The sequence below is a fragment of the Symphalangus syndactylus genome, chromosome 10, assembly GCF_028878055.3.
Source record: "Symphalangus syndactylus isolate Jambi chromosome 10, NHGRI_mSymSyn1-v2.1_pri, whole genome shotgun sequence".
NCBI classification, from domain to species: domain Eukaryota; kingdom Metazoa; phylum Chordata; class Mammalia; order Primates; family Hylobatidae; genus Symphalangus; species Symphalangus syndactylus.
Genome location: NC_072432.2, coordinates 76,195,660 through 76,219,434, shown reverse-complemented (window position 1 = coordinate 76,219,434; position 23,775 = coordinate 76,195,660). Strand labels below are relative to the sequence as shown.

The window sequence follows — 23,775 nt, the reverse complement described above, 5'->3', positions numbered from 1 at the left end:
TGTTTTAATTTATATGTTTCGGTCATTAATTTATTTTGTATTAATTTTTATATGCGAAGTAAAATAAAACAATAAAACACCTAAGGCTAATTTTTGTATTTTTAGTAGAGACAGGATTTCTCCATGTTGGCCAGGCTAGTCTCATACTCCTGACCTCAAGTGATCCACCCGCCTCGGCCTCCCAAAGTGGTGGGATTACAGGCGTGAGCCACCATGCCTGGCCCAATTAGATTATTATATAAAGTATAATATTTAAATTCTTTGGTTCCCATTCCCTAGAAAATTTGGAGCTCCTCTTAAGTATGTTTCAACTAAAGCAATGACTACCCAGGATCTGGATGAAACTTGAGATTGCAAAGGAAATAAAGTGGAATGTAATACAAAAGCTGCTCTACTTTATTTATAGCTAGAAGAAATATTATTCTCTTTTATCTTTGCCTAGAAACTGCTATTTTTTTAGAACTATATGTAATAACAATTATTGAAGGAACTTCATATTGAGTTATTCTTTAGATTAGTTAATGTCTAGCAAATTATAGTCTTTTTTCTCAACAAACAATATTATATTTATATTTAGCGAAAACTTATTTCACTTTCTTTTAAAATATTTACTTTAAATATATTATTATGATTGTTATTTTTAAAAATAATTTTCATATATCTTCATAAGTAATTTCACGGAAAATAAGAAATGAGACCATCATTAGTGGCTGGTAAAATAGCTCTGCTTCTAATCTGAAATAAATTTTCTCTTATTTTTATGGGGTATATTCATTAGTATTTTAATTTTTAAAATAAAATTCATATCAAAATGGTTGTATGTACTTTGATCATCTTTGATTCAGATACATTGCTCACTTTCCTTTTGTTATTCTGTTTCATAAGCTAGAGTCTTAGCCTCCAGCTCCCACATCCTCATGTATAGATTCAGTTTGGATTTAAACAATGGGTAGTATTGGAGAAGACTTGAAAAGCAAGATGCAAAGGAGGGAAAAATCAGGATATTTGTCTCTGACTTTCTGCCCTTAGCGGTGTCTGTCTCAAACAATGGATACACGTGTCTTCCATGGTTCCATATACCTCAGGTACCTACCATTTTTTTTTTTGTTCCCAGCTTTATTTATGATTTAATTACTAACTGATGGTCAGGTTTTCATCATTTTAATCAGATTATTGCATTGACTTTTCTTTCTTTGAACTAGTCGTAAATGTTTTTGTTTTTCTGTTTAGGCTCTGACATATATTGGACTAGTTGATTTATACAAATGTATTTAAACATCTCTAAACATAAAACAACTTCTTTGTGCACACGTTTAAAACAGTTCTGAATAACAGATAACCTCTTATTTCAACAACAAGAATATTTTTAAACATTGTTTTACTTGAAGAGGACAAATGAACAATGTAAAATATTAAAAATATAGATGAACTATTTAATTACATAATTTTAAGATCAAACATATTAATGTGTACATATTTAAAGTATGCAGTACAAAAATATATTTACACTGAAATATTTTTGTTTATACTCTCATTTCATGAAATGTTTTCAGTTAAAATTTCTAATATACATCTTTCACATTAGTGATTTTGTCATTACTAAAGATGCATTTTGGGAATACTAATGTTTTTTTATAATGCAGCATCCTCATGTGGTGTAATTGTTTGAGGTAGATTTTTTTCACCTTGGGATGATGGGAATTTAATCCTATGCCACAAAAAGATATTTGCATAAAATTTTGGCAGACATCTTTCCTCTTATTCTGCTGGTGTGTGACTATAATTCAACCACATTTTTAAAGGTCTTTGAAATGATTTGTAATAAAATTCAACTCTTGCATTCATATTATTATGAATAATTATTGAATTTGTGTTGTAACTGCAGACTTTCCATTATAAAAATTGCAACAGGTGTTCTTAGCAAGCAATCAATGCAAGCAATTCACTCACCTTCAAATAGAACTTGGATGATTTATTATATTTATTTAATTTTTTCCAGCTTCATAAGGGTATACCTGATGAAAAAAAGTGGTATAAATTTAAGGTATACAACATGATGATTTACATATTACACCTGTGTGAACACATAGTAGTATGTATATAATATATATAGTGAAATGATTACCACAGTCTAGTTACCTTTTTCTTTTGTGTTGAGAACACTTAAGATCTACTTTATTAGCATATTTTAAGTATACAATACAGTATTTTTAACTATTTTCATCATGGTATACATTAGATCCCCATAACTTACTCATTTTAAAAGTAAAATTTTGTAATCTTTAGCCAACATTTCTCTATTTTCCCCACTTCCAGTCCCTGGAAACAATCATTCCACTCTTGCTTTCTGTGAGTTCAACGTTTGTAGGTTTCACATATATAGTGATATCATACAGTATTCGTCTTTTTCTGTCTGACTGCTTTCACTTAGCATAATGCCCTCAAGTTTCACCTATATTGCCCCAAATGGCAGAAATTTCTTTTTTATGTCAAAATAATACTACATTTTACCTAGTCATCAAATTAATTAATTAATCCAACAGACATTTAGGTTTTTTTCATATCTTGTCTATTATGAATAATGCTGCAATAAACACGAGAGTGCAGATATCTCTTCAATGTCCTGATTTTGTTTTCTTTGAATATATACCCTCAGATAGGATATTTTTAATTTTTTGAATAACCTCCATACTGTTTTCCATAATGACTGTAATCAATTTACATTCCCACCAATACTGTAGAAGCATTCCCTCTTCTTCACATCTTTGCTACTTGTATCTTTCAACATTTTTGTAATAAAACATTTTACCAGATGTAATTAAAATTTAAACTATTAATTCAAATAAAGTTTATTTCTCTTATAATTCTATTAGTGGGAAAGAATAAAAAAATGAGAACAAATAGTATGATTCAGTTATGTAAAGGCATTGATTTTTTTTTAATTTTATGTGTTATATTAACAGAAAACTTACATTTACTGTGTATAACATGATGTTTTGAATTATATAAACATTGTGAAATGACTAAATCTGGCTTTTTACCATATGTATTACCTCACATAGCTGCTGTTTTTGTAGTGAGTACTCTTTACATACCCTCTCTTAGCACTTTTCAAGAATATAATACATTACTAACAGTGGTCCCCAAGTTGTACAATTGATCTCTTGAACCTATTGTTTCTGTTTGCTATTTTGTACACATTGACCAATATCTCTATAGTCCCCTCAATCATCCCAGCCTTTGGTAACCACCATTCTACTCTCCACTTCTTTGAGATTAACTTTCTTACATTCCACATATGAGTGATATCCTGTGGTATTTGTCTTACTATCCCTGGCTTATTTCACTTAACATAATGTCTTCCTAGGATCATCCATGTTGTCGCAAATGACAGGATTTCATTCTTTTTAAGGCTGAATGTGGTACACATACCACATTTTCCTCATTCATCCATTGATGGACACTTAGGTGTACTCCATATCCTGTCTATTGTAAGCAATGCTGCAATAAACATGTGAGTGCAGCTGTCTCTTTGCATACTGATTCTATTTGTTTTTATATATACCCAATAGTGAAATTGCTGGGTTATATGGTAGTTCTGTTCTTGTTTTTGAAGAACCTCCATACTATTTTTCATAATGGCTACACCAATTTATATCACCACCAATATGCAAGTGCTCTCTTTTCTCAACACGCTTGATAAAGCTTGTTATATTTTGTCTTTTTGATAATAGCCATTCTAGTAGATGTTGGGTTATAGCTCATTGTGGTTTTAATTTGCATTTCACTGATAATTAGTAATGTTGAGGATTTTTCATATACCTGTTGACCATTTGTATGTCTTCTTTTGAGAAATGTCTATTAAGATTATTTGCCCAGATATATTATAGAATAATTTTGTTCTCCCTTCTTAAATATTGGCTCATTTATTCACTTTCATGTGCCTTTAATCAGCTGTTCTGTATGCTTATCTATACAAACACATGTTCTATCTTTTCCTAATAAACTCCCTTTCTATGGCTATTAATTTGATTGTATCTGTTTATTGAAACATTGTATTAAGTGTTTTAATGATTTACTTTACTTCATATATATGTGCATTCACATACATACAAACATAAAATAATTCGTCACTTTAACAAGCACCTTCCATGTCCAGATGTCATTCTCTATCTACACTGTCCAGTGTGATGTCTATTAGCCTTATGAGGCAATTCAAGTACTTTGATTATGGCCAGTTAGAATTGATAACGTGCTGCAAGGCAGTAAACAAAACAAAACAAAAAACAGATTTTCAAGAATTAGATTTTTAAATATAAAACACCTTGCTAATATTTAATATTGATTATATGCTGAAATTATATGTTGGATATATTAAGTAAAACATATCATTAAAATTAACTCAACTTTGTTTTTACCTTATTTAATGTTGTTCCTACAAAATGTAAAATTATATATTTGGCTTACTTTTATGGCTTACTTTTACTTCTATTGTACAATATTCTAGATAAGGTTGAGGACATGTTCTATTCTCAAAGAATATGTAGCACATTAAGTAATTATTTGAATAATAAAAATAATTTCATAATGTGAGCATCCCATATTACAAATATAATGGATAATATATTCATACATTTAATAATGAAAATTAAATTTGTGTTGAAATTTAAAGAATGAATAGGAATTTATCACCAAAAGCTAGGGAAAAACATATGCCACATATGATGGCTTGGCTAAGTGATACTCTAAGAGATTAATGCAGATGGTCCTTGACTTATACAATGGGGTTACAACCAGATAAAATCTTTGCAAAGTTGAAAAACCATAAGTTGAACCATCATAAACTGGGGACCATTTGTATATAGAATGATTTTAAGAAGCGCAGGAGGCTAGAGATACGTAACAAGGTTGGTGGAATACCACATACATATCTAACAAAACGTCAGTCTTTTAGGTATTACTTGAAGGGGCAAAATAGTTCAAGGTGACTCTCTCCAGAGAGATCTGAAAGATATTTTTAAGAATCAAAACATTGACTAAGAGTTGTATTTTATTATCAAATTTAATCTAGTGGATAAATCCAATTTGCTTAACTCCTTGGAAAATTCACACAATCCATTTTTATTCACAAATTTATATTTTTTTGGCTATTTTTCAATGTTTTCAAGTTTCTTAAAGAAAAGTTTGAGCATTGGCTGTATATGAAACATAAATGAAGCATGGTTGCTTAGGAATTGTACAATTTCAATCCTGCTTAGACTTTTCAGAGCATTTAATTTTGAACTTAAATAGCAAAAGAAAAAGAAAATAATTTAGCTGGTGATTTCATGGTCCTGTTTTACTTCATTATCCCTTGTCGAGTCTCCTACTGTTTATAAAATTGGAAAATCATGCTGAGCTGAATGTCCAATGGACTGAATAAAGTTGATTTTAACATTGTGTTTCCCAATGAACAAAAAAGTAATTATAGTCCATATTTACTTTATGAGCTACCTATGTAACTACTGTTTGTTTATGTTGTGAATGTACCTTTTTATGATGACTCAGACTGATAGAATTAGAGATTACAATCAGCATTCAATAAACCAAGATTAAGAAAATTGTCAACCCTTTCATTAAAATAGCAGTCAAAAGAACGCACAAAATTTTAGAATAAAGCAAATTTTAGATTAATTTCTTTAGATTCTAAAATTTTATTATTTAAGTTTAAAGAGGATAGCAAAACATAAAACATTTTCATTATTTTTCTTATTAGAAATTCACATGATAATTTAAAAATATTTTATTAAGATTGAAGCTATCAGAGATGATGTGGCACATTAAGCTACAGAAAGTAACTTTAGCCCTTACCTGTTCACTTTAAATATATCTGAAAAATGTGAAAAACATTGTTTCTACAAGGTCAATAAGAACAGGAGAAAATGAATTTGTTTTATTTTTCAATCAGCACCAATCTGAAGTAAACTATAATTGCTGTATGTTTGACCAGTTCATTATTATATTTTGCCTTGAACAATCATATATAAATTCATTAAAATGTTATGACTTTCATTACCAGAGTCTTGGGGCAGGATTTTATTTTTAAACCAAAGTTCAAAAACCCTGTTCTCTTGATGCTAATCAGATGATGTTTGTTTTCTTGACTCAATACTTTAATTTAATTAAAGGTTCCTGCTGTTTGGAAACCATTGTTCTAGAATTTTGTTTTGTACTAGGAAAATAAAAATTACTACAAGATTTTCAGTCATTTAGAGGATGATCCACTGGGAAGTTAGATCCCAGTGACCCAGAGGCTGTTAAATATAAGAGTAGCTTGGCACTGATCCACCTTAGAACGACTGCTAGAAAATTAGTTCACATTAAGCTGCATTTAAGTAATTTAGGGCAGCAATACCCTTGTCTTAAAACGTCTCTAAATATATGCGAAATGTAAACATGATGTCCACACATCCAACTGTCCCTAGGAGACTTTGATTGTCCTCCTGATTCCATGAGGTTAATTAAACTACAAATGTCAATTTAAAAACTACTAATTGCAACAGATTTTGTAGCTTGTTGATATTGTTGCTTGTTTTAACAATATTTACCAGGAAGTTGACAAAATTATAAGCTTAGGAATCATTATTTATCTTGTTTGTGTTACACGCATCTTCTGCTCATCAAAAGAAAATAACTGTTTTTTAAATAGCCTCTTTGGTCTTCATAATACAGATAGGATAGGAGTAAGTAGTAGGGGTGTTAGATGAGCAATTAAGTAGAAAATACTTTGACAATTTAAAAAAGGTTGTACAAAATCTAGTTATTTTCAAGTATATGAGGATAATATTGCATGACTACTGCTTATACAATTATGCTGTAAGCCAATTCATGCCCATTGCTGATTGGTGGAAAAAAAAGTCTGCTTTTTGTATTTTCTTAGAGATAAATATTATTACAATTTGAAAAATTAACATAATCTCATTTCCCTTTTAATATTTTTGTAAAGATTTTTTTCCAGGAATCGGTTTCTGGTATAATTTGTTCTCTTCAAGCTTGAAATAAATATGATTTTTCATCAACAGAATATACTCTTAGAAGTAGAGTGTCATTTCTTACTCTTAAAAGTGCCATTCAGCGGCACTAAGTAAAAACGATCCACTAGTTCAGATGTGCAATTTCTTAATGTTGCTTAGTAGCACATCCTCTGCTTACACGCTGTTTGGTGGGGAGTGGGAGTTTTGTTATGGATACTGATTTGTCATCTATTTTAAGATCCCTGCTCTTTGTTACTTATTCATGTAGAGATATATGCAAATGATATAAAGGACTAATAACGTCATAGATGTTATAAATTAATGGGACAATTAAATGTGGTAATTTTAATTATGATACAAGACCAGTGGAAGTAGAGTACTTTTGTGCAGAATGTTCTCCCTAGGCTCTTGTCTAGCCATTTCTGTTATAAAAACAGCCAGCCAGCTAAACAGTAAAATAAACTAAATAACTCAACATTATGCTAGGCAGAACTTGTTGGTTTAATTTAGTTTGTGGCCTAAGGAAGGGACTGAATGAAACTATTTTATTAAAGACTCTCTGCTTCAGGAATCTGACTGACTGAATTCTATCTAAACTGTCAAAAGCTGACCATATGTCTGGACAGATTAGGGAATTTTTCCTCCTCCTCTCTATAACTGGTAGTAATAATTTCTTAAACAACATAGTTATTGCAAGAATCAAATATGACAAATTTTCAAAAATGCTTAGACTGATGCCTTACTTAAAGTAGGCAAGAAATGAATACTTCACTCCCTAAACAGAAGTTCCAAAGCATGTGGCTAGGGAAAGCAGTGCTGTTCTCCATGTCCCCCCTTTATGCAGGTGTGCTGTGGACAGAGTAGGCTTATTTATTTTGAGCTAGAAACTGAAAATTATCCAGAGACCTTTCTTATCTTGTAGTCTATAAATTGGACCTCACCAGAGAAAGAAGAAAGTACGAATTATATTAAGTATATAATTTGGTAAGTAGAGACAAATCAATTTAGCTTAAAAAGGTATTTACTGTATGGAATTGTGACATCAATATTTTCAAATTACTTCAAATTGTTGGGAACAAAGAAAATATTATCTGACCTATTTATCATTCAAGTGTCAGACAATTCATGAAAAAATATTTATTGTTACAAAAGGAGATACAACACTGTTAAACAATAAAACATTATTTTCTTGTATTATTGTTTTAAATTTAAAAAGTAAAAATATATATATTTTTAACTCTACAAACAGCATCATAATAAATTGTCAATATGTTCAATAATAGTTAACAGTTAGGTCCTTAGCATTAAGAACCTATTAAAGCTCAAAACGGCTGTAACGTGTCTTGATGAATGGTATAAATTTTAAATGTTCTTGTTAATTTGAACTTCTCATTTTACTAAATAATGTAAGAAAAAATGAGCCATTGTAACTAGGACAATATTTGGGTTACGTTAGTCACTGATTCAATATATTGCCACAGTAGGCATTCAAAAATGATTTGAAATGATTTTAAATTCATACATATACGTTGAATAATATTATGACTGAAGAATTGTACTAGATAGTATAGGGCACGTAAAGAAGATGATACATGTTATTAAGGAGCACATCCAAGCAGGTCATACACATTATATAAGCACTATGTGTTCTTTTTCAACCTTTCAGTGAAAATATAGACATTCTTAGAGAACAAATATAAAAAAAATTCCAAATAATTGAAGATGCACTGAAGGAGCCCTGATTCTCCATAGACAATTAGAGAACAATTTGCTTTTGAATGTAAGTGGCAAATGAAGAAGGAAAGCAGACTGAATAAGATATGCTTAAAACCTAAATTTAAAATCCATTACTTAGAGAATAATAGACTTGATAATTGTTGAAACTTTCCATTTAGGTTATGCATTTTGTTCTCTTTTAAGCAGGCACCTGATTATTTTTTTCTACATGAAATATAGTTAATAATAGTCTGTAACATATGGATAGATAATTCTACCAAATGATGATGACAATAATAAGATTAACAGAATATTGCATGATTATTAAACAGTTCTAAATGCAAGTTTGTTTTCTAGCTTGCTACTATGGCTAAAAGGCACATTTAATATTTTTAAATGGTGGAATACTTTACATTTTATATTTAATATAAGTTTTATATTTAATTTTTTAAAATAGTAGAATACTTCAAGAGGTGTAATACATTATTTTAATCTTTCTCATCTTTTCATTTTTTTATAGTGATTAGATTTGTGATTTTTTTTTAACTTTAAGACTGTAAGAATAAAGATTCAGAATCAATGGAAATGTCAGGAATTCATGGCAGTGTGGTTAACTATAGTGTCGTTCAACATCTTCAGTTTAAAGATAATGTTTTAATATAAAGTTTCACCACTATTCTTGGTGTATTGGAACACTATTATGTTATATACTATTATCACTTGTTTTTTTTTTCATTTATTCCAAAATGTCCCATATCACACAGTTGATATAAATACATTTGCCAGTTTTTTGAAAAAGCAGTTCATTTCCAATATTGAACACAACAATACTAAAATGCATCTCATTTGAATGCAGTTCAAAGAAAGACATGATCATAATACCTGTGCATTTTGAAATGCATTGTACTCAAACTTTATAATCTTTAAGGCACAAAAAAAATTACTCTCAGTGAGGATATTATTGGCATTAAAACATCTTTCTTTCTACCAGCACTATATATATATAGTTTTCAAAATTGACCTTACTTCCAAAACATGACAAATTCACATCACAAAGAAATAGTGAATTTGAGATTATTTATTCGAGTTTACTTTTTATAAGTATGATTGTGTGAAAATAATAGAAAATCTCTAATTGGAGTCTGTAAATATTGGCATAATTTTCCAAGTGCTTACTTGTTCCTATCAATATAATTAGATTTTCACAAGCTTGACTACAAACATGTTTGATGACTTGCAAATTTAGATATTAATATTCGTTTGTGGTTTGAATGATGTAAAAAAAGTTTTGCCACATATTCCAAAATATTTAAAATACTGGAATATTATTTAAACTGTCAAATGTTCCTTACATCAAGATGATTAAATATTTTCATTATTTGTCAAGCTATTTCCATAACTTTTCAACAAGCTTTCAATAACCTTTCTCAGCTTATTATTACAACATTAAATGTATCCAAAACTAACTGAGAATGTACATATTAGGCATTTTTTAAAAAATAAGTTTTAAAAGCTTTTTCAATTTCAATTCAGTGAGACTGTCAATTAGGAACTGACATTTACAAATATTTAGCTAATTTCAATCATTATGTTTGCTTTTAGATAATTTTCTTTTTTAAATTTAAAACATACCTTTCAACATTTTATGAAACAAGATTATAAAAAGAAGGAAGAATTGGTTATTCAGCCCTAGAATACAAATTAAAACTGGTTACATATGATATTTCTCTTGAAATTTTAGGTGTTATTTTGATGGCTGGCCATCACACTTTACAAAAAGGAAAGTTTAAAATGCCATTAATAATGAAAATAAAATTTTCTGTTTATTTATCAATTAATTTTGGACCTTGGAAGAAAAGATGGTAATATTTATTGAGATTCTCCCAAGACACTAATCTCTAAGACTATTATTTTCTTTATATAAATTTATAGCTTCAGAATTGACCATTCTCATGAGATACACACTGCAACATTCAGCTACCTGATTGACATATCTCCTTGTTTTATTCATAGACTTCTAATGTTAGTATGTCAAAATCAGAATTCTTGATTTATTGCTGTCCAAATCTCCAGTCTTCACCATCTCTTTAAAAAGTACCACCATTTACTCACCGTTTAATCAACCTTTGTATTCTCCCATTTCTTGTCTTCTTTCCAATTTATAACTCGTTTAATCCTGTCTTTTTTATATTTAAAAACTAAGTTTAAGATATACTCTTGTCCTGCCTAACACTGGCAATAACTATATACTTCATTTCACATTTACTCTCTCAAAAGACATTCCCTTCATGATATTCAGAATGATCTCTTTAAACCTTAATACATTCTAAGGCTTATATGGTTTCTCATGGACTTCAGATAAAATCCCAGTCGCTTAATGTGGCCCAGAATTCCCTGTATTCTATTATTCCTTTATCCGTCTATTCTTATTTATTAGCAGTGATGCATTGCAAAAAAAATGCAAGAAGTGAAGGATGGAATTGGGAAATAAATAAGGAAGTTATTACAATAATCATTATGACAGAGAATGTTGACTTGGACCAAGCTGCTAATAATAGAATGAAAAGTTGTCACATTTTATTGTGTTTTGAAAGAAGAGACAACAAGATATTCTGGTTGATTGAAATAAGGAGAGAGTGAAAGAAAGATACTGAGAATGACCCACAAATTTTGTCCTGAAAAATAGGAAAAAATGGGTTTGCAATGTAACAATATAGACAAAACTGTAGGATAACCTGAATTGACGTGGTGCTTCAGAGATTAGGCATTTCTGTTAACAAATAATTTGACAAGTTTATGACATCAAAATGAAGATGTCAAAAGGCATTTGAATATATGTGCTAGTTCAGAGAAGAAATGTGTATTATAGACATAAAGTTGGGGGCTGTCTGCATAGGGATGGTGTTTAAAACTTGAGATGAGACTTACAAAGGAGTCAGTCAGTAGACAGAAAATAGACAAAGAGAAAGAAATACATCCTATTAGATGTAAGATCTAACCTACGGCCCTGAATATTTATCATTGTGTTTGGTAGAGCTAATAGAGCAAATGCTTTATTTATTTAAAAGATATAACATAATTATTTATTAACTATATGAATAAAATGTATTTTAATATATAAAATTATTGTACAAATTTTGGGAAAACAATGAATAAAGCTGTTTGTTTCTTATGCCTTGAATGCACTTTAAATAATTTAAAGATTTCCCACATCTGAGAAACACTATTTAGGGAACACTCAAAAATCCTTTTTCAATTTATTGAGGAGTTTTGATATATATCAAAGGCAAAATAATACAAAATGTGTTTATTGTATTCTAGGAGAGGAGTGGAGGAACAGAGCAGAAAGGTGGCAAAGTCATTCTTCCTGGGAGCTTTTTCTCTGGGAACTCTTCTTACAGCTTCACTGTAGTACAGCTTGACTATATTAGTTTAGAATTTAAAATTTTCTTAATGGCTCTTCTTATGGACCAGATTATTATGAAGATATGTTTGTCTACCTTTAGTGATATTTCTCTTTTATCTTTCATATAACTGGACTGAAAAGAAAGGTATGGAGCTGCCACTGTGTGGAGGTAATTACCCAGCTTTTGAAAGTAAGCAAAGTTGGTCATGGAAAGAAGGCACCTCATGGATAACTGTTCAAACACTTGTGCTTCCAAGTAATGACAACTGCTTACAATTAAAAAAAAAAGATGTTTTGATTAATAGATAAAATAATATAAAACAAATTATATTTAAAACTATTTCTATGTTATTTTGAAAACTTATACTATAAAATATGAACATGATGTAATTTCAATCCTTTGAAATGCGTTGAGGATTTCTTCATCTAGAGTATGGTCAATTTTGATAAAAGTTAACGTTTCTGAAAATAATGCATTTTTTGTTTTTTTGCCAAATAAGTTGCATTTGTAATTTGTGTAGTTAAAAAAATGTACATGTATCTGGTGATTTTTCCACTGTTCCTGCTAAAAGCTATTGAGAAAAGTGTATTAAAGTCTTACTCTATAACATTTTTATTTACATATTTTTAAATTGCCAAATGAAATTATATGTATTTACCATGTACAACATATTGTTGTGAAGTATATATATATTGTGGAATAACTAAATCTAGCTAATTAACATTATGTTTTACCCCAGAGTCATCATTTTTGAGATAAGAACACTTTAAATCCTATTTCCTAGCATTTTTCAAGAATACAACATGCTGTTAACTATAGTCATCACATGTACAATAGATTACTTGAACTTATTCTTCCTATCTAACTGAAATTTTGTATTCTTTGATAAACGTCTCACCAATTCACCCTCTACCAACCACCCTGCCCCAGCTAACCACCATTCTACTTTCTGTTTGTACTATCATCTTATAGTTATCTATCTTTTTTTAGTTTTGTCAAGTTTTACTTTCTATATTTTGAAGCGATATTACTGACTCTACTAGTTTAGAATTGTTTAGAATTTAGAATCTTCTCGATGGATAGGCCAGGTTATTATTAAGAGATATTTGTCTATCTTTAGTAATGCTTCTTGCCTTAAAGTATACTTTTTATACTATTAGTATTAAAAAACACTTATTTTATTAGTATATCAATGGTATACATTTCATTCATTATTTTAATTTTCACCTTACTCCATTCATACCTTTAAAGTGCATCTCCTATTGAAGAGTGCACACAGTTTTTATTTTTAGTTCTAGTTTTTCAACATTAGTCTTTGTATTGGAGTCTTTAAAATAGTTTCATTTAATGTAATTAGTGAAGGTTTTGGAATTATACATACTGTGTAATTTTTTTTGATTTAGCAATGTAATTTGTTCTTTCTTCCCTCCTTTCTGGCTTCCTTAGGGGTTAACCAAATGCATACATCTTCTATCATACATTTGATTATAAAATTATTAAAGTAAAGCTCCAAAAGATATTAAACTTCTAGCTTTTACTTTTATGTCTACAAAACTTATTTCTTGTGCCAGGTTTTTCCATTGCTAGGGTATTGGAATATTTTAGTAATATTTACCTTTATGTAAAGTGTTGTTATTTTAAGGAAAGATTTTAATTTCACATATGTATTTAAACCACTGAATATTGTTTTGTACATTCCACATTTATATATATGTACCCACATACAATATTTTCTATTGTTCTTCATAATTTCCTGAATTTCTGTGTTCCCATTTGAGAATATTTTTCTCTCTGAATTCTTTTTAATATTTATTTTTGAGAAAATAAATATGCTGCTGGAATACATCTTTCTTGATCATCTTTTTTTTTTTTTTTTTTTTTTTTGAAATGGAGTCTCACACTGTCCCCCAGGCTGGAGTGCACTGGCGCAATCTCGGCTCACTGCAAGCTCCACCTCCCAGGTTCACACCATTCTCCTGCCTCAGCCTCCCGAGTAGCTGGGACTACAGGCACCTGCCACCACGCCCAGCTAATTTTTGTGTATTTTTAGTAGAGATGGGGTTTCACCATGTTAGCCAGGATGGTCTTGATCTCTTGACCTTGTGATCCACCCGCCTCGGCCTCCCAAAACGCTGGGATTGCAGGCGTGAGCCACCGCGCCTGGCCTTGACCATCGTTTTTGAAGAAATGTTTAGGATTCATAGTTGTCTTTATTCTCTTTCGAAATTATACATATTTCATTTTATTGTCCTCTGTTTTCCACCATTTTTTGTTCAGAAATCAGTCACTCTTAATTATACTATTTTAAAAGCAAATAGTTTACAATTTGGCTGTTTTTAAGATTTTATCTAGGTCTTTCTAAATCAATATAGGTTGATTACCTCTAATCGAAAATCCATAATCTCAAATGTTCCAAAATTTGAAACTTTTGGAGCACTGACATGATGCTCAAAGAAAATGCTCATTGGAGCATTTTAGATTACAGATTTTCAGATTAGAGATGTTCAGCCAATAAGTATCATGAAAATATTTGAAAATCCAAAAAAATTCAAAATGCAAACACTTCTTGTTCCAAGCATTTTAGAAAATGAATTGTTTTTATTTATTTATTTATTTTTAATACTTTAAGTTTTGGGTACATGTGTACAACGTGCAGGTTTGTTACATATGTATACATGTGCCATGTTGGTGTGCTGCACCCATTAACTCGTCATTTAACATTAGGTATATCTCCTAATGCTATCCTTCCCCACTCCCCCGACCCCACAACAGTCCCCAGACTGTGATGTTCCCCTTCCTGTGTCCACGTGTTCTCATTGTTCAGTTCCCACCTATGAGTGATAATGTGTGGTGTTTGGTTTTTTGTCCTTCTGATAGTTTGCTGAGAATGATGGTTTCCAGCTTCATCTATGTCCCTACAAAGGACATGAACTCATTTTTTATGGCTGCATAGTATTCCATGGTGTATATGTGCCACATTTTCTTAATCCAGTCTATCATTGTTGGACATTTGGGTTGGTTCCAAGTCTTTGCTATTGTGAATAGTGCTGCAATAAACATACGTGTGCATGTGTCTTTATAGCAGCATGATTCATAATCCTTTGGGTATATACCCAGTAATGGGATGGCAGGCTCAAATGGTATTTCTAGTTCTAGATCCCTGAAGAATCGCCACACTGACTTCCACAATGGTTGAACTAGTTTATGGTCCCACCAACAGTGTAAAAGTGTTCCTATTTCTCCACATCCTCTCCAGCACATGTTGTTCCCTGAATTTTTAATGATCGCCATTCTAATGGGTGTGAGATGATAGCTCATTGTGGTTTTGATTTACATTTCTCTGATGACCAGTGATGATGAGCATTTTTTCATGTATCTGTTGGCTGCATAAATGTCTTCTTTTGCGAAGTGTCTGTTCATCTCCTTTGCCCACTTTTTGATGGGGTTGTTTTTTTTTTTCTTGTAAATTTGTTGGAGTTCATTGTAGATTCTGGATATTAGCCCTTTGTCAAATGAGTAGATTGCAAAAATTTTCTCCCATTCTGTAGGTTGCCTGTTCACTCTGATGGTAGTTTCTTTTGCTTTGCAGAAACTCTTTAGCTTAATTAGATCCCATTTGTCAATTTTGGCTTTTGTTGCCATTGCTTTTGGTGTTTTAGACATGAAGTCCTTGCCCATGCCTATGTCCTGAGTGGTATTGCCTAGGTTTTCTTCTAGGATTTTTATGGTTTTAGGTCTAACATGTAAGTCTTTAATCCATCTTGATTTAATTTTTGTATAAGTTGTAAGGAGGGGATCCAGTTTCAGCTTTCTACATATGGCTAGCCAGTTTTCCCAGCACCATTTATTAAATAGGGAATCCTTTCCCCATTTCTTGTTTTTGTCAGGTTTGTCAAAGATCAGGTAGTTGTAGATATGTGGCACTATTTCTGAGGTCTCTGTTCCATTCCATTGGTCTATATCTCTGTTTTGGTACCAGTACCATGCTGTTTTGGTTACTGCGGCCTTGTAGTATAGTTTGAAGTCAGGTAACGTGATGCCTCCGGCTTTGTTCTTTTCACTGAGGATTGACTTGCCAGTGCAGGCTCATTTTTGGTTCCATATGAACTTTGAAGTAGTTTTTTCCAATTCTGTGAAGAAAGTCATTGGTAGCTTGATGGGGATGGTATTGAATCTATAAATGACCTCGGGCAGTATAGCCATTTTCATGATATTGATTCTTCCTACCCATGACCACAGAATGTTCTTCCATTTTTTTGTATCCTCTTTTATTTCATTGAGCAGTGGTTTGTAGTTCTCCTTGAAGAGGTCCTTCACATCCCTTGTAAGTTGGATTCCTAGGTATTTTATTCTCTTTGAAGCAATTGTGAATGGGAGTTCACTCACGATTTGGCTCTCTGTCTGTTATCAGTGTATAAGAATGCTTGTGATTTTTGCACATTGATTTTGTATCCTGAGACTTTGCTGAAGCTGCTTATCAGCTTAAGGAGATTTTGGGCTGAGATGATGGGGTTTTCTAGATATGCAATAATGTCATCTGCAAACAGGGACAATTTGACTTCCTCTTTTCCTAATTGAATACCCTTTATTTCCTTCTCCTGCCTGATTGCCCTGGCCAGAACTTCCAACACTATGTTGAATAGCAGTGGTGAAAGAGGGCATCTCTGTCTTGTGCCAGTTTTCAAAGGAAATGCTTCCAATTTTTGCCCATTCAGTATGATATTGGCTGTGGGCTTGTCATAGATAGCTCTTATTATTTTGAGATACATCCCATCAATACCTAATTTGTTGAGAGTTTTTAGCATGAAGAGTTGTTGAATTTTGTCAAAGGCCTTTTCTGCATCTTTTGATATAATTATGTGTTTTTTGTTGTTGGTTCTGTTTATATGCTGGATTACGTTTATTGTTTTGCTAATGTTGAAACCAAGCGGACCTAATAGACATCTACAGAACTCTCTCCACCCCAAATCAACACAATATACATTCTTTTCAGCACCACACCCTACCTATTCCAAAATTGACCACACAGTTGGAAGTAAAGCACTCCTCAGCAAATATAAAAGAACAGAAATTATAACAAACTGTCTCTCAGACCACAGTGCAATCAAACTAGAACTCAGGATTAAGAAACTCACTCAAACCGCTCAACTACATGGAAACTGAACAACCTGCTCTTGAGTGACTACTGGGTGCATAACAAAATTAAGGCAGAAATAAAGATGTTCTTTAAAATCAAGGAGAATAAAGACACAACATACCAAAATCTCTGGGACACATTCAAAGCAGTGTGTAGGGGGAGATTTATCACACTAAATGCCCACATGAGAAAGCAGGAAAGATCTAAAACTGACACCCTAACATCACAATTAAAAGACCTAGAGAAGCAAGAGCAAACACATTCAAAAGCTAGCAGAAGGCAAGAAATAACTAAGATCAGAGCAGAATTGAAGGAAATAGAGACATAAAAAACCCTTCAAAAAAATCAATGAATCCAGGAACTGGTTTTTTGAAAAGATCAACAAAATTGATAGACCGCTAGCAAGTCCAATAAAGAAGAAAAGAGAGAAGAATCAAATAGACGCAATAAAAAATGACAAAGGGGATATCACCGCTGATCCCACAGAAATACAAACTACCATCAGAGAATACTACAAACACCTCTACGCAAATAAACTAGAAAATCTAGAAGAAATGGATAAATTCCTTGACACGTACACCCTCCCAAGACTAAACCAGGAAGAATTTGAATCTCTGAATAGATCAATAACAGGCTCTGAAATTGAGGCAATAATTAATAGCTTACCAACCAAAAAAAGTCCAGGACCAGATGGATTCACAGACGAATTCTACCAGAGGTACAAGGAGGAGCTGGTACCATTCCTTCTGAAACTATTCCAATCAACAGAAAAAGAGGGAATCCTCCCTAACTCATTTTATGAGGCCAGCATCATCCTGATACCAAAGCCTGGCAGAGACACAACAAAAGAGAATTTTAGACCAATATCCCTGATGAACATCGATGCAAACATCCTCAATAAAATACTGGCAAACCGAATCCAGCAGCACATCAAAAAGCTTATCCACCATGATCAAGTGGGCTTCATCTCTGGGAAAATGAATTCTTAATATGTCCTTACTATTATATTTATTTTGTGTCTGTAGAGCTTCTTGATTTGTAGTGTAATGTTTGAAAATACATAAATCTCTCAGTTTTGTTTTCAGTAATTATCATTTATAATTTTTCCATAACTTATTCTCTTCCTTGTCTCCTTTGGAATCTCCAATTTCCTACACTTAGATATATATATTTATAAAACCTGGCATATCGGATAAATATTTGTTAAATTAGAGAATCATTAATGAAATGTTGGAAAGGGTCAAAATGCTATTATCTTCATTCAAAGAGGGTTCCTGTATTTTTACTAGGCTGACAACATTAATGACATGATGCAGTGAGCCCACTAAGACTGGGTTTCAGGTTTGATAAGTCAGCATCTGTGTCTGTGATGCTCTCTGTTTTTTAGGGTATAGACCTTCAGGTGTCCTAGCTGAGGGTGTTGGTTTGGGAACAAGATTGCTTGTCCATAATGTTATAATTCTAACCCTTGTCTTCTGAGTAAAGCAAATTTGTCGAAAACTTAAGGATTTCTGTGTAGTTTTTTATTGTCCATCCACCACAGAGCTGCATAATCACCAAATTAGCTGTTAGTTTCTTCAATTTCTTCATAGCATTCCTTTCTTCACCTCTTTCTAGCAACTCAAATTGGCAAATACGTCCAGGCAATAAAGCAACTACAGCATGGGTCTTATTCTTCATGTCTCCCTCATTTCCCTAGATTCAGGCCACTAGATCCTGTCTGTCCTGCTTATAAGTGTTCAGTGCCTTCAAACACCTCTGATTTGCATTCTATCTCACCATTTCCATTCAATCTCAGTGGACATTGCTTGTTAACAATTAATTATATCATAGTTGTCAGTAAATCTAACACAGGAAGGATAAATACATTCTCCATGGCATTGTTCCTTTTAGTTTACAAACTAATTTTAGCATTTTTATTTCTTAAAAAAATGAGCTTGCAACCCTATTTCTGTCATACAAAACCATGTCAACATTGTTAATTGTGTACTTTACTTTGCCATATCCTTGTGAAATTCTTTTAGATTTAGTTTATAGTTGGTTTTACTAATTTACTGAAATATATATTTTTAAACTATTGACATGGGTAGATATCATCACTTTCTAAATAATGCTTACTCAGTAGCAGGCATTTAAAGAAACTTTACACATATTAATTATCTCAGTATTATGATAGATATCTGAAGTAATCATTATTCTCTTCATGTTAATGATGAGAATATAGAGAAATGAGAAGAGGGAATAGATATTCAAGGTTACACAACTACTAAATGATAGAGCATTGATTTGAGCCAGTATCATAAGGAAGTCAGTGTTCAAAGCCACCATGCTATGCTTTTATTCCTAAAATCAAATAAAGAATATATCTCATTGTTAGATTTAATATGTGGCAACAAGATATCTTGACGTATGCTATTTTTATAAATTTTTTAAAATAGTATTGAAAATTTTGATTACTGTTTAAAAGTCAGTTGGCCTCTGTTTGAATCTCACCACTGTCAGTAATAAATAAGAAAATCTTGCAGAAACTTTGAAGATAAATAAAAAATTTTGAAGATTTTTTTTCTCCTCAAGCGTCAGTTTCCTCAACTTTCATATAAGGTAACAATAGTGAACAAGAGAAATTTTATGAAACATACTGAGTTAATAGTTGTTAAGTGCTTAAAGGAATTCCAAAATTTATAGACTATGTATTTGCTAAAAAACAATATTTATCAAGATATAATTTTATGAGGACAAAAATAATCTAAATTAATTTTAAGTTATATTCCCAATATAAATTCAAAGGAATAAAGATATTTATTTATAAATAACATAACATAACGTGCAGACTCAGTCAAAAATACATTTCTTTAGCTACACAATATTAATATTTAAGAAACACTTAAATGTTACAATCTGCAAAAATATTTAGCATTATTATATAGAACAAAATAATTACATTATAAAATCATTTACTCCTCAAAGGCTGTTTATTCCCTTTTCATCAAATTTACTGCTGATTATGCAGTATATACTCATTTGTGTATTTCCTAAACTTATGTTAATTTTTGTTCCACAGTAGCCCTTTTCTAAATTTAAAATGAATTCCTCATGCGTTTTTTTCTTCTCTGTCATATGATTTTGTTTAATTTCAGATGTTTTTCATAATCTTTCTATTTCCTGTTTTTTCTTGACTAATAAAATTTATTGAAACATTACTTTTACTTTATTCTTCTCTGATTCAGAGAGCTAGCATTACTGAGAACTATTTTGTCCTTATTAGAGAGATTTTCTCTCAAATGGAAACCTGGAATAGATAAATTGCACATATTTTCTATTATTACTTAACATTTATTCTTTTCTGTTCAGATTTTGTATTAGCATACCTTTAAGTCATACACTATAGATAACACAAGATATGATTTACAATATAAATAATTAAAGCCTAATATTTTGTTTTATGACCTAAAAAGAATCTTGGCTATAAGACAAATCTGTATTTACATAATAGCTCCACTAAATATTACCTTCATTTGCCCTTATTATAAAATTGAACATATGTTGACTTCTTTTTTTAATTTCCTGGAGCAAAGAAATTATTCAATGTGCATTTTATGGAACTGAAACAAACATAATATGAGTTTTCAAGTAACAGTATGGATTACCAAAACTAAATCAATGTCAGCATATCAAGGATAAAATGCAGTGAATAAATTTTGGGAAAAAATATAAAGGAGGTTATTCATCTTTGTAAACTACTCCCTACTTAGAAAATCAAAATTGTTTACATGATTTTAGATAAGAGGGTTTATATTATTTTCTTTCTATATATATATGTGTGTGTGTGTATGTAATCATAATTTGTCAAAAACATTTTAATTTTTCTATCAGAATACAGAGTTGATGATCAGCACTTTTTTAAAAAAAATCAATGAGTTGGGGAGTGATAGAGAAATTGAGTACAATCAGTCTGTCTGAATTGTTCCACAATGGAAGTTTCAAATTATGCTAAAGAATTTCATTTGCCTATTCATTATTTGCTCTTTAGAATTCATGTACATGTTCCAACACATTAATTGTTAGAGATCAGTATGAAGCAGGCTCACTGAGCACTGGTTACTAACTTGTTTGTATGCGGTGGGACAGAATATCCATACACGCAAGTTATATGAAGCAGATTTCTTACTTACAGATAGAATACAAGGGACAACAGAAGCCTAAGGTGCATCGTGAGCCAGTTCCCCAAGAAGCAAAAAGCTACTTCAGGCAGATGGAGTTTCATCGGCATGCGCGCCACTTGCACTGTAGCTGTGATATCCCAGAATTCTGTCTGCCTTGGGTTTTATAGCCTGGGGCTACAAGACAAGTGGGTTACAGGGTTGAAGAATACTTCTAGGTGGAAACTGGAACAGAGCCTAGGCTTTCCAAGCCAGTTTTTTTTCCTATCGGAATGTTACATTGCCAGCACATTCTACAATTATGATTCAGAACTACAGATGAGAAAAGGAGTAGAACTGCGTCAGTCCTAGGCCACCCAGACAACAGTCCTGTAATCAAGAACTCCATCTACAGATGTACAAGGACACACTACTATGTAGCATCTTCTGCAAACCACACATGTCAGAAAAGTGGTAAATAGGATGTGGGTGTCTGGATTGTTATTTTATTGTGTCTGTTAGAAGCTTGTAGTCCTTATAGCTATATATTTATCTCTTCCACTCTCTCTTGCTCTTTCTATCAACATGTATTATTACCACTGTATTCCTTAGAGTAAAATATATTTTATTCTCATTCATGATGTTTCCACACACCATTGCTTTTACATCAAATAGTCTCCTGTCTTCTTTTCCGCTATTCCACATCTATCTTTCCTTCTTCGTATTTATTGCTTCTTTTTGGGAGACACTTCAGTTTTCATCGAAGGACTGACTAGAATCTTCTGAAGAATAAGGCAAAATTTTATTCTTATGTTCTATAACTTAGGAGCTCAGGAAATACTTGGTTAATGGCTAAATTTAGCTCTATATTTTAAGGGAGGATTGCATAAACATTAACCAAATGAGCTACGGAAAAGCCAAGAAACTATTTGGAAATCGCTTCTTGATGGTGTAAGGATAATTAACAATATTTATTATGTACCACACTTGGAATAGTGGTGTAGAGGAGCGCAGCTAAAGAGATTCAAAAGAAAAACATGACAAACCCTAGAAACATAAATCGCGGTCAGTCACATCTTAATTTAAAAAATGATGTAATATCAATGGATTCTACAATTCTGGGCTTTCTGATTCAAGAGTGTGGGACTGATCTGCAGTCTATGGGAAAGCAAAAATTATTGGGCCTAATATAAATGTTTAAACTGTGGATGTCAATTCTATATGAAGTGAAGGAAATTGGGATAGTCCATAAACTTGCCAAGCTTGAGAAACAAGAATCACAGTCATGTATCAAGAAAGCAGACTTTAGTCACTCTCCAGTTTTCCCAGTGGTTCCTGTATCCAGAACGACATATTAAAAGTATAACAAAATTGGGTAAAAATAAAAAACAATCACACAAAACAGGTATCATTGGGATAGCAAAGGTGTATTTCTGCCACGTATATTCTTAGGCACTAAATTCCATTCATATTATTATTATTATTATTATTATTATTATTTTGCTTTGCATCCCAGTATTGGAGCAGTAGAACACTATATTGAAACTCCTTCTTAAAATGAAGATTGTGAATAGTATAGTCTAATATTTTACTCTATTTACAGGTTAATAAGACAACCCGTAACTACTTCATGGCTGCTGGCAGAAAACACTAGACTATGGGATAGAGACAAATGAGTTTATTATTAATGAAAAAAGCAATGGCCATGTCTTCATATTGTTTGCATCAGTTTCCTTTATTCCAATTCAATTCCCAGTGACGTTAGTCAAAGGGGCCTATGAAAGAGGGCTCTACACGCAGTAGGTTTTATTACAGGAAAGGAACAATGTACTTGGGGGACACACTGCTTTTACCATGAGCAGAACCAAGCCTGCTTTCTGTCCAGGGGAAGACATAAACTTATTCCTTAAGACTGTTCATTGCAAATGCAACTCTGAAAAATATCCAAGATAATGAACAGACAGGGCCTTGCATTTTTGGAAGAGTTCACAACTTGCATGGAATCTTGGCCCATGGTGGATTGCTTCTGGACCCTTAGCAGCTGTTGTTAGCCTTTCAGGTACAGCACCAACTCAAGCTAGGAAAAATCAAAGCCTGAAAGAAGTGTGGATGATAAAGACTCAGTTTGAATAAACATCATTACCACTGAGAGAAACAAAAGTGATTGTACACTCAAGCTAATTCACTATATAAAAGGAGGTCACAGGTATAACATCATATTCAAAGTGATGTCATTTGAATATGTCACAAGTTAAAAACCAAATTTACTCTATTTTATAATCTATTCTTTATGTTTCTATATGTGTCCATCAGAGAAATGCAAATCAAAACCACAATGAGATACCATCTCACACCAGTTAGAA

General features: G+C 31.8%; 1 long non-coding RNA gene across 3 annotated transcripts in view; it reads right to left on the bottom strand.

Annotated features, from left to right (window-relative positions):
- The window catches only part of LOC134731642 (uncharacterized), a 166,695-nt gene that overhangs the window by 110,650 nt on the left and 32,270 nt on the right, over positions 1 to 23,775 (bottom strand). For 2 of the 3 annotated variants that reach the window (XR_010114089.1, XR_010114091.1), the window contains exons 1-2: positions 21,446 to 21,670; positions 1,951 to 2,015 (exon numbers count right to left, since the gene is read on the bottom strand). This is a non-coding gene — a long non-coding RNA (uncharacterized lncRNA). Of the gene's footprint in view, positions 1 to 1,950; positions 2,016 to 21,445; positions 21,671 to 23,775 lie in introns of those variants that run through there. The other variant, XR_010114090.1, reaches the window with a different exon arrangement.